Here is a 12,002-nt window from a genome sequence, read left to right on the forward strand (position 1 = left end):
GGAGTGGTGTGAACCCGGTACTTCGGCTCCGAAGCGAGTTAGGGTCCAGAAATCGGCCAAGAAGGTGTTAGCATCAGTTTTTTGGGATGCAAAAGGAATTTTGTTCGTGGATTATCTCCAAACTGGTAAAACAATCAACTCAGACTATTATTGTAATCTTTTGGACAAGCTGGATGTAAAAATTCGTGAGAAAAGACCTGGTTTACAGAAGAAAAAAATCATTTTCATCAAGATAACGCACCCTCTTATACAGCTCAAAAAACCATCGCGAAAATCAGCGAATTAAAATACGAATTGTTGCAACATCCTCCCTATTCGCCAGATTTAGCTCCCTCTGACTTCTGGCTGTTCTCACATCTTAAAAAATTCATGCGTGGGAAACGATTTTCATCAAATGAAGAGGTAATAGCAGCCGTGGAAGCGTATTTCGACAGTCTTCCGGATTCTCACTTCAGGGATGGAATCCATAAATTAGAAGATCACTGGAACAAGTGTATTGAAGTTCAGGGAAATTATATTGAATAATAAAATGTATTTAAAACCATAAAATTGTGTTTTTTTTATCGAACGACAAAACTTATTGAACAACCTGGTATATATATCTACAACTTTGCTTAAAAAGAAATTTATATACAAACATCCTGAAGCCCAATATTTTAGTAATATGCCAAACAATTGCTACATTAATTCTTAAATTTAGTAAGCAATGCCCCTAATGCCTACCTCCAGTACCAATTATTTAGAATTTAATAGAAAATAATAGCAGTAAAGTAGCTCGATTTAATCTGGCAATAGTGTGGCATATTAGAAATAAATGTTCTAAATCTAAAAAACGAAACCTAAGTAGTAATTCCAGACAGACAAAAATAAATTGCTAATCTTAACATAAATTACTATAATTAACATACAAATTATGTTCCATTAAACATAATTTAGTCTACTTGTATAGCAATCCTTTAAAATATACAAAATATAGTGTAACTAATCCTCAGACAAAACATCCATCACAGACTAGGTATCTCATTAATTGAGAAACAAAATTAAAATCACACACACCAAGGATATAATTCCAAACACCTATAACAAACAAAATACATATAACAAAAAAATTAGAAAATGTTGAAAACTTTACTACGAAATATAGCACCTAAAAAAATGGCTAAGGTTACTCCTTGTGTCTGTAGTCCTCTCTTGACTAGATGCTATACTAGTTACAAAGACATCTAGAAAGAGTAGGCCTTAATAGTAGCATATAGAGTAGATGTACCAGTTTTGGCCGGTGTACCAGTTCTGGCCAGAAAACAAATTTAACTTAAAAATATAATCACCACATATTCAAATCTGTCCAATGAAACAAACTTTTATTGTTAACTGTGTGAACAGTTAACAATAAAAGTTTGTTTCATTTGTGATTATATTTTTAAGTTAAATTTGTTTTCTGGCCAGAACTGGTACTACACTGGCCAAAACTGGTACATCTACCCTACATCACATCACAAAAACAGCCATACTAAATATGTCACAATCACGAAATCCACAATAAAGATACATACATTAAAGTGCATAAATAAATGCAACACACTTTTTTGTTAGTTATGATTTCATCTTGATTTGACACAATATTGAGCACTATTGTAAGATCCACAAACTTGTCATACATCCTTGAACATTATGTATTAGTAATGCATAGGCCAGATTTTTAAGATGCAAGAAAACTAAAAACAAAAAAAAATCTGTAAAAGGATAGAATGATGCAAACAAATGCACATTTTTTAAAAAGAAAGTATGTTATAGTTAATAAAAATTTAGTAGTACCGGTAGCAGAAAATTCCATAATAATTTATTAAGGTATACAGATTCACAAATACAAAATTGTTATAGTGCACCACAAGCATGTGTTCAATGTTGCTAAATATACCTGGTAATACTCTATTAGGTTAAAGGAAGTTTTTGTAAATTGAAAATGATCTTTCTGCATCCACTGAAGCAAGTGGTGCATATTTTGTTTTTACTCAAAATTTAAGGTTTGTGCATCATTCATTTCCAGTGAACACATTATACTGTTTTTCTGTAAAAATATAATGATAATGAATAGGGAGAAAAAAATCTAGGAAAAAGGAGAAAATAGTGCTAAATCACGTGGGGAAAAATGAGAAAGCCTCAAAAAGGGACAAATAAATGTAACTTATTTGTTACATAAACATGAAATAAATATGAACGAAGTATTTCTGATCTCTCCCAAAACTATCAGAAGTGAGGTGCCGCACTTTAAAATCTGACTTTTAGTAATGTATTTGGCAAATTCACCATAGTATGTAATTTCTTCACAAATACCATATACAGTAGAGTGTCGTTTATCCAAAAGCCAATCAACCAAAACGTCGGTTAACTGAAAGCGTTCCAGTCTGACTGTGTCGTGCCGAATCGAACGTTTTTGATACTAGATTAACTTCTAAAGTATATATTTTTTTGTTTTTATAATTTTTCAATATATTTATTTTATTTGTACAGAATAAAGAAATAATTTTTAACGATACAATAGCCATGATTATTAGAAATTTTTGTTAGGCTTAATATCAACAAAAATTCAATGCGAAGCAACACGCAACAGAAAAAAATTTCAACGTGAGATATACTAATATACTATTATTGGGATATACTAAAATAATAATTACATGGAATATTAATAATTTTTAGATTATAATTTTTTCATACATAATCAGTTATCTGAACAACCCTAGTCCCCAATTGATTCGGATAAATGATGCTCTACTGTATTTCGTTTTGTCCATCTTTATTGTGATCAGGTTATTGCTTCTCCTCTACTTCTTCCTAGCTTTAATGTTGATCCAAAAACTTGAAAATATCTCAACTTTTTAACATGTTTTCTATTCAGTCTGGATTAAAGTTGTTTCTCCATAGAGATAATGCCAGAATTAACTTTCTCTAAAATACCCAGATCACTGTCAAATAAGTAATTCTCTGTAAAAGTAAGTCTTCATAGCAGTGATTACCTGAATCTCCTAATATTTCTTATGTTTTTTTTTGGAAACAGACACCTCTTACCCTATGAAACATTTCTCCATGTCCTTTTGATAGCTGTATTCAATAAATTGACATTGGAAACAGACTTAAATTTGGTCTTTGTTTTAGCAAGTGTTAAAGCTAGCTTCTTATTTTTTTGGGCAACACTACCACAAAAATATTTACAAAAGTAAACAAACTGGATTGCTGATTAAAGAATCAACTAAACATTCGATCCAGTAAAATACTCTACTCAAACCTTCACAAATGTTTTTGACCTAATTAGGTAGGCCTTCCTCAGGCCATAACTCTAACATTCAGATATGTAATGTTCAAATAGAACATTTTTAAAACGGTGTCAGCATAGCTGAAATTTTCTTCAATGCAAACATTCAATAGAATATTTTACAAGACATCTGTTATAATTAGTCAAACTTCTTTGTTTTTGAAAAAAACATAGTTGTTTGACTAATAAACATCATGTTATATTAACTTGAAATATTATGCAAATTATTTTTCCTTCAACAAGTGCAATATGGAAGAAGTGAGATAACCAAAATAGAAAAACCAAATGCATTAGAACAGTAAGTATATTACATATTCTTTTTTCTTTTATCCAACTATTTTGGAAACATCTGTTTTACTTTCGTAGGCATAAAAGGCACAAAATACATTTTGTAGGCACAAAAAACCTTACACACGCTGTTTCTAGCAATCAAATTAATAAGCACAAACGTTTTCGGCTCGTTTTGAAGAAGGCCTTTCAAAACGGCCGAAAACGTTTGTGCTTATTAATTTGATTGCTAGAAACAGCGTGTGTAAGGTTTTTTGTGCCTAAGATTTTAAATTAGTTCTAGCTTTGTGTGCAGAGATCTGTTTTACTGTAACTCAGTTCAGAAAATGCAAATTTTTTTTAAGACAGGAAATTTGTTGAAAAGAAGTCCACTTACTTTGGATAAAGTTTACTTTGTTAACATTATAGTTATTGTTATTTAGTTATGAAAAGTAGAATTTTCGCTAACCTGCAAGGCATTAATATATTAGTTGTCAGATTATTATATTATATGTATTCAAAATGAAGATGGTTGTTAAATAGCTAAACAGTTTGTGATTTGCTCAAAAAATGTATCCAAACACAGATTAATAAAGCAGACTGTAAAACCTACTTTGTTATCCATTACCTCTAGTTTGTAAGCACACTATGCACAGTCTCCAATATTTTACTGTATAGTACTTAAATAGATAGTATAACAAAAACAGACAAATTGTTGGCAGCAAATTTTTCTTTAGGTATAGTGCGTAAATAAATGGGATAGCAAAACAAACTTGTTATAATCTATTTTATTATCCACTTCTGTTATTTTTCTAAATTTGTTTTATTCAAATTTACATTTATTTTGTTCTTTTTTAAAAATATGCTCCAAAACTTCAAAGTTCCTTTTTTTCCCCAAAAAAAAAAGGATTTTTGGGCATATTTAATCTCTGAAAGGAAACTCTTGGACTGGAAGGTTTGAGTCTAAACTGAAGCAGTTTGGACTCAAACCTTTGTTCCCACAGTTACTGAAAACAACACTGCATACACCATATTCTCTTGTGTCAACAGTGTGCAACAGTCAAATTTGTTGTGTGATTAACTCATGGGTGCTCTTATATTTTTTTTTTATCCATATTTTTATATTCAATGATTATTACTGTTATTTTTGGAATTTAATCTACACATCTTACATGTTATTTGCTTTATTAAACAATTACAATTTTATTATTTTCATTATCATAAATGTGAGAATATTAATTTAAAAACTTTTAATTACTACTTTTATTCAATTTAAATGAAAAATTTATATTGCTCCCATTTTTCTGTTACATTAGAATGTCAACCTTCTGAAAACATTTCAAAAACATTAAAACTGCTATCTGATTTATTGAAGCTAGTTTGTTCTAATAAACTAACTTATTAAAGAGTCATTATTATTTATTATAAGCATTCAAGGAGAGCCATTGATTTACAAAGTTTATTCAAGGAGAGAATGATTAATCACAACGTCGCACATACAGAAATAAAAAGAATGAAAGAAAATTTCAAAAAGTATATATTTCAACAGTGACCAAATTGCAGTTCTTGAGGCAATGTTAAATTTTACTTAAAATTTAATAGTAATAACTTTGTAAAATAATTTGATTATTATACTCACAACACATAATATAGTTTACTTTTCCTATACAAATGAATTTTTCAAAGATTAATATAAACTTTAAATCATTTCCACCAGAGTGCAGCAGTATATCAAGTGTATGTATATGCACCCAGATTTCTAATGGACTCGCAATATATTTAATCTTGTACTCATACATGTCCCAGGAATGTGCTGAAGTACTTTGTTTTATAGTAAAAGTTAGTTTTAGTTAAATTTATAAAAAGTTCTCTTTAAAATGAAGGAGAAAAAGTGTAAAATGTAAATACAATCAAGAAAACAGTTTTCAATGAGCACTAGGAGGGTGAATTTATTTCCACTGTTAAGGATAATAAAGCTTATCTGTCAATCTACCACTTTAAAGGCAGTAATTGAAATTGTTACCATGAATATAACTTTAAAAAAATTTGGATCCAATTTTCCTTTTAAATCAGAATTAGAAAAAAAATAATTAAAATCTAATTTAGTGACTCAACAAAATCGACATTTTCTCTCTCAGTAAGCAAAGTAATTTAGTTACTGGCATTGGTTTAGTTATAGCTTGAAATACTGCTAGAAGTAAACTTCCTTACAATTGGGAAATTTGTAGAGAAGGATATTAGTGATGTCATTGCAATTCTTGAACCAGAGAACTCAAAACTTAAGTAGACCCATCTCCCACTACATTCTGAGAGAGATTTCTGAAGTTAGTTTTGTAATTGTATGTTCACTATAGAGTGATCTGAAAAACTGCATTAGTTTCAGCTTAGTACTGGATAAATCTACTGACGTTCAAAATATCCTTCAGCTGTCGATATTTGTTCACTATGTTACAAACGATGAAAAGGCAAAAGAATTCTTGGATCTGATAAATTTAAAACTATATATGATATTTATATTAAAAAAACACTGTTGAGTGGACTTTCTTTATGACAGACTACCACTGCATAAACTTGCCAGAATTATAACAGAGTACTAGCTAAGGTAGTCAAAATACTGAACTAGTTGGGCAAGTAACACAAGATCCCAACTATCCTGAATGTCTTTGATCACTCTCATCCATCTTGAGCATTTAATAAACAAACACTTCAGGTTCAACAATGTCAAACTGAACTTTAGAAAATGTGAATTTCATTTGGACAAATGCCAAAATACATCAGTTTAAAAATTTCATTGATGAACTAAAGCTTGAAGAAAATGCAAACAATCTTTCATTCTACTGCACTGTAAGATGGCTATCAATTACCATTATTTGAATAAGTTCATTGTCCTTTTTAAACTAGTTATTGCTTTCGTGAAAGAAAGAAAGGAACTACCCACAACTAGATCATGAGTGGTACAAGATCTAATGTTTTTTTTTACAGATGTAATGCAACACCTCCAATATTTGAATCTGACACTTGAAGGACAATACACAGCTATTATTACAACTTTTCCAATCAGTTTTGAGATTACAAAATAAAGTAAAGCTTTTTCAAAGAGCTCTGGCTACAAAAAAGTTTGACTACTTTCCCAAACATTAGAATTCAAGGCAGTAAATTGAAACAATACAAAGGAAATAAATTATTAAAAATTTGAGAACATGTATGAGGACCTAAAATAGCTGAAACTATGATTTGAATTATTTCTGAATCCATTTGCAATTGATGTCTTGTAAAACATTTTACCTTGGATGTTACTTTAATAGAAACAGAGCTAAATCTTATAGCTGAGATTTGACTTTGAAACTACTTAAAAAAGTTCTCTGACTTTTGGAAAACCAAATCCCAGAAGTAAAGTATCCTGATCTTTAAAAATTTGACTTCTGGCTTGTTTTCAGAACAACTTAGTTCTGAATCTCTCTTCTCAATTGCAAAATTTGCCAAATCAAAGCTGTGCTATTCTTACTAACAGCCACCTTACTGAGCTTCTCAGTATTTTGCCACATTTTATACTTAACTAGAAAAATGAAAACTCAACCAAAGCCTTACTCAAGAAAAGGTTAACACTGGTGTTTTACACTGGTGAACAGGACTTTGATAAACTGAAATTTTGCAACATTAAAATTTTATAAATACAAATTTAAAATACCAGTTTGTTCTCAAACATTTAAAGATGAATGAAGCAAACATTAAAGATATTTTGGTAATGGTGAGTATGACTTATGAGGTATTTTGTAAAACCTTTAAATACAATTTTAAAGAAATAATTTTTGTGGCTCTTGACCATTCAAATCTGTATGGAAAGTATTCTACATGGTTCTCATAAAACACTTCACCACCCCAATATATTAGAAAATCATGCCATTTCTTTAGCTTTTTTATTCAAAAATTGTTTTTGCATTTAATTAAGTTCAGCAGCTTTTTAACAAAAATCACTCTTACCATCTGAAATTTCTTTACAATGTAACCAAAAAAAGTTCAAACCTTAGATATCCAGCAAAAGATTCATAGAACAAACTAAAATTTGTATTTTGTAGAATTTATAAACAAAAAAAATTATTTTCTAACTTTAGAAGCATCAATTTTATCAGTGCTTCTCAAAGCAATAGTATATAGATTGATGACAGTCTGTGGCAAGTTCTAGAAAGGCATATCAAAGATCAAGAAACCGTTATGCCAAACTCTGTATTATTGATATTACTCCCCTTATAATATTCTCTATTATTTACAAAAGCTTCCCATTTTATCTTACTATTATATTATTCATACAGATCATATGCTAATATAAATAATCCAGTTCAAATATGAGTTTTTTTTTTGTATAGAGAAAATACTAATTTGCCATATCAGATTTGAAAAGCATTGAACTGCATTCTACAAAACCAAACCTGTCATAAAATAAGTCAAATGATTTTAACTAACTCTGTTAAACTATGTATAATTTTAGTTTATTTAGGAATTGGAATATTAAAATCTCAAAATGTTTAACACTTAATAAACAGTGTTGATTACTTCAACAAAGTTATTTTGTATCAGTAAAGATCCTGTGAACACTATATATTCATTATAATTATGTCAAAATAAGTACAACATAAAATAACAAATGAGACACATTAATCATAAGTAAGCAATCCATGAATATGACCAAATCAAAATTAAAATTACAAATTATTTTAAATTTAAAATAAAGACATTAATTGTTAATACCAATTACTATCTATTTTAAACAAATTTGTATAAAAAGGTAGTAGATAGATGAATATGAATTATAAATAAAAAAGACAGATGCTAGTTAAAGTTTATACAAAATAGGAGATACTATAGATTGCTCCCTATGGAATTTTCGGAGTATATATTTGAACTCAAGGGACCGAGACAAGTTCAACAATACCCTACTTTTGAACCAGAGACCAAAAATAAGAAAGTTATATTTATAATTTCTTGCCTTTCACAATGCATTCTATGCCATTTTAGAGTTTTCCACTAGGTGGCACTGCTTGTAGTTCAGTATATTTTTCCCTTTTTTTTCTTTTGTTCAAGAACTATCATGAATCAATAACGAGTGATGTTAAACAGTAGACGGCCTGCCGGCAGCTCCCCTCTGGGGGGAGTCTGTCAGGAGCATGAACAGTCGAATATCACCTAGTGAAAAACTCTAAGGCCAAGACCCCACTAGTGTAAAAACCCTCACTGTAAAAACTTTTAATCACGTGAGCATGATATTTTATGCCGAAGCAGGTCAATAAAACCAGCATAAAGCGAGTTGAGCAGTGTTCAACTTTCAACGTGAATACGTCCGTAAAATGGTCATTGCGACATGGTACGAAAAATGGCGGAAAACGAGCTTTTGTGTATGTTCTCTCGTGGCTACTTGGAAAAAACCTAGAATAGATCTGGAAAGATTTATCGAAAACATCTAAAAGTATTCATGTATCTACAACAAGGAGGTATCCCAATTGTAATAATGGATGCCTAAAAACAAGCGATATGGATGGCCAAAGGAAAATCCTTCAATTTAGAAGAATATATAAGCTTAGCTTTCTTATTATAAGTGCTGTATATTACCTTAATAATATAATAAAAGTTAATATGTGAAAGTAAAAATATTATTTTTACTACATTTGTAATTATAGTACAGAAAAAACTCTTAGAATATAATCATTGTCTTTATATCAATATATCACATACAACTGTAACTTCGATAGTACCATCAAAGTAAAACCTTTGCTAGTAAAGCTGGTCCTCCAGTGTAATCCAAGCACAAACAGGTCACGTGATTAAAAGTATTTATGGCAAGGGTTTTTTCACTAGTGGAGTCTCGGTCTAAAATGGCTTAGAATGCATTGGGAAAGGCAAGAAATTGTAAATATGATAACTTTCTTATTTTTCGTCTCTGGTCCAAAAGTAGGGTATTGTTGAACTTGTGTCAGTCCTAAGATCAAATATATACTCAAAGTCCCAGAATTCCATAGGGAACAATCTATACTACCCCCATAAAATAACAAAAACATAGTATATATACTTATATACTTTTTTGTCATAAGTTTGAGTAAATATTCACAGATTAAAGTTTACTTCTAAAATGTCAATTAACCAATGTTTGTGATGCAATTTAATGACTATCATGTTTTAATAAAAACTTTCAAGATGCTTATTCTTTTTCTTCTAACCCTTCTATACAAATCATTAGAACTAACTAAATTTCTAACTTTATATAGTAGTAAATACTATAATACTTGAAATAAATACTAAATTATCTAGTTTATATGTAAACTACTACATGATTCAGTGCTATATACAGTTCACTGCTCTTTTGAAGCAGAAAACTTGATATGTTAAGAATGGAGAAATAAATTTGGGTTGATACTACAGTAATCCATATATTTTAACATATAAATAATTAGTCTGATCAAAATTTATATATATCTACAATACAACTCATTAAGTCTATTGTATGACTACAACAGTTAAAAATTTTCATGAAAATACGAACAAACATAAATTTCCTTAATAATATAAACTATTCCACATATGTCTCGTTTGTTTTAAATTAGAACATTTTGGAATAGATTAAATATACGTTCAATTTTTCTACTAAAAAATATCCTACGTTTTACTATTCAAAAGTAAAGTATAAATACCAAATTTTGTTTGGCCGACCAAAAATTAAATGTACTTCAAACGAAAAGAATTTATTAACGTAATGGCAAATACTGCATTCTAAGTTATCTAATACAAGCAAGATGATAAATCAAATTCAATCTACATAGGAGGGAGTGACTAACACAACACACGTGTATCTAAACAGCTAAGGAACAAAATCCTGCACTAAATAAATTTTATTTCCGATATTTTTACGCAATTTCAATTTTCTTAATTACAATTACAGGACATTTACACACCAATTTCGTAAAATAAGAAGCAAACATATTATTGCCATTTCCTTATTTTACCGTTCGCTCGGTTATTTCTACGTGAAATCAAGGTCAAAGTAGAAACTAAAACTTTGTCACTTTAAAACGAAAACTATTAAATAAATTAAATGTAGATGTTATTAAACTCATATCAGTGATTACGAAAATAAATCATACCATAAAGTTACGGAAACAATATCTCTACTTACGCACACAGCACACAGCTTCTCATTTTAAAGCTGAATAAGGAACTTGACGTCCTGTAACGAACAAGAGGGAATTGGAGTTCTTATTCTAAGTACTTTTACCTAGAACCCACTATTCCGCACTTCGTTCCTGCCACCAAAACGTGTGCAGAGAATTTAAGATGGCCGCAAGTGCGGCGTGCAACCGGTGACGAATGGTGGGAAGACCATTACATCAGCGCCACCTAAGGATATTGAAATTTTCACATACAACTAAATGTTTTTAGAATAATTTCATTGTCCAGAGATAAAAACCAAATTATGTTCGTGACCATTGTAAATTATAAAATTTACATTTTATTACAGTAATAAAAAGTAAACTATTAACTAATATAAAACACAAACTTATCCTATTTCAAAATAATAATGCCTGAAGAACATTTCTTGTAACAAATTATACAAAAAAACATCTAAATATACCAATATCTAAAATTCTCTTATAATTTGTATAAATACTTCAATCGTTTTAATCTGTTTAAATATGCTAACAACTTATTTCAAGTGTTAAAAAAAAAATATGCTCCTGTTTGTAATAAACAAATTTATAGATAAAATAATAATTCGTTTATGAATACAAAATCAAAATATTTATTTATTTACATAGTTTTTGTTTTAAATATGCTTTCTTTACGTCAACTATAGAACAAGCTAATTTAATTTCCAGTAAAACCAAAAAATTTCTCCGAACAATTCAATGATAAACAAGTTTATTTCGTAAAAATATCAAAATAATCTACATTTAACCTCTCTCCATTAGAATACAATAATTATTATTGAACTGTAACAGCTAGATCTTTTTCTTTACTCTAATATCATATTTTTCCTACGAGTTGTCGCTCAACAATGAAATCGATATACAGACGGGGAAAGTATTGTTAGGCTCGTATATTGTTATGGGAGAATCCCTAATGTTAATTATAACACGCCGCATAAACGTAATTATCTAATCGAAATTAATTTTATATGTGTAACGCTAACATTATCAACTAATTGTTGAAAGTTAACGTAAACACAATATCCTGTAATTAAAATTCATATATTAATTTTCATCATCATCTTTTTTGATAGTTTCCATAATTGCTGATGCCATTATCTCCTAAAATAATACATAAAACATCCATATCTGAAAATAAAAATACAGCATTCGGGTCTAAATTACATTTTATTCATTATTAATTCTGTCTTCATTTTGAACAGATAAATGGTTTATAACTAAATTTTTTAACA

The 12,002-nt window shown here is 29.3% G+C and overlaps 1 protein-coding gene across 4 annotated transcripts in view; it reads right to left on the reverse strand.

Moving 5' to 3' along the window:
• The window catches only part of Larp4B (La-related protein 4B), a 193,235-nt gene that overhangs the window by 70,206 nt on the left and 111,027 nt on the right, over positions 1–12,002 (reverse strand). The window contains exon 1 of one of the 4 annotated variants that reach the window (XM_067276672.1): positions 10,740–11,005. The exons of the other annotated variants lie outside the window; for them this stretch is intronic. The gene's annotated coding sequence lies outside the window, so the exon portion shown is untranslated. Of the gene's footprint in view, positions 1–10,739; positions 11,006–12,002 lie in introns of those variants that run through there. 4 annotated transcript variants of the gene reach the window in all.

Source organism: Centruroides vittatus, unplaced genomic scaffold, assembly GCF_030686945.1.
Source record: "Centruroides vittatus isolate TY-2023 unplaced genomic scaffold, ASM3068694v2 contig_1159, whole genome shotgun sequence".
Taxonomy (NCBI): Eukaryota; Metazoa; Arthropoda; class Arachnida; order Scorpiones; family Buthidae; genus Centruroides; species Centruroides vittatus.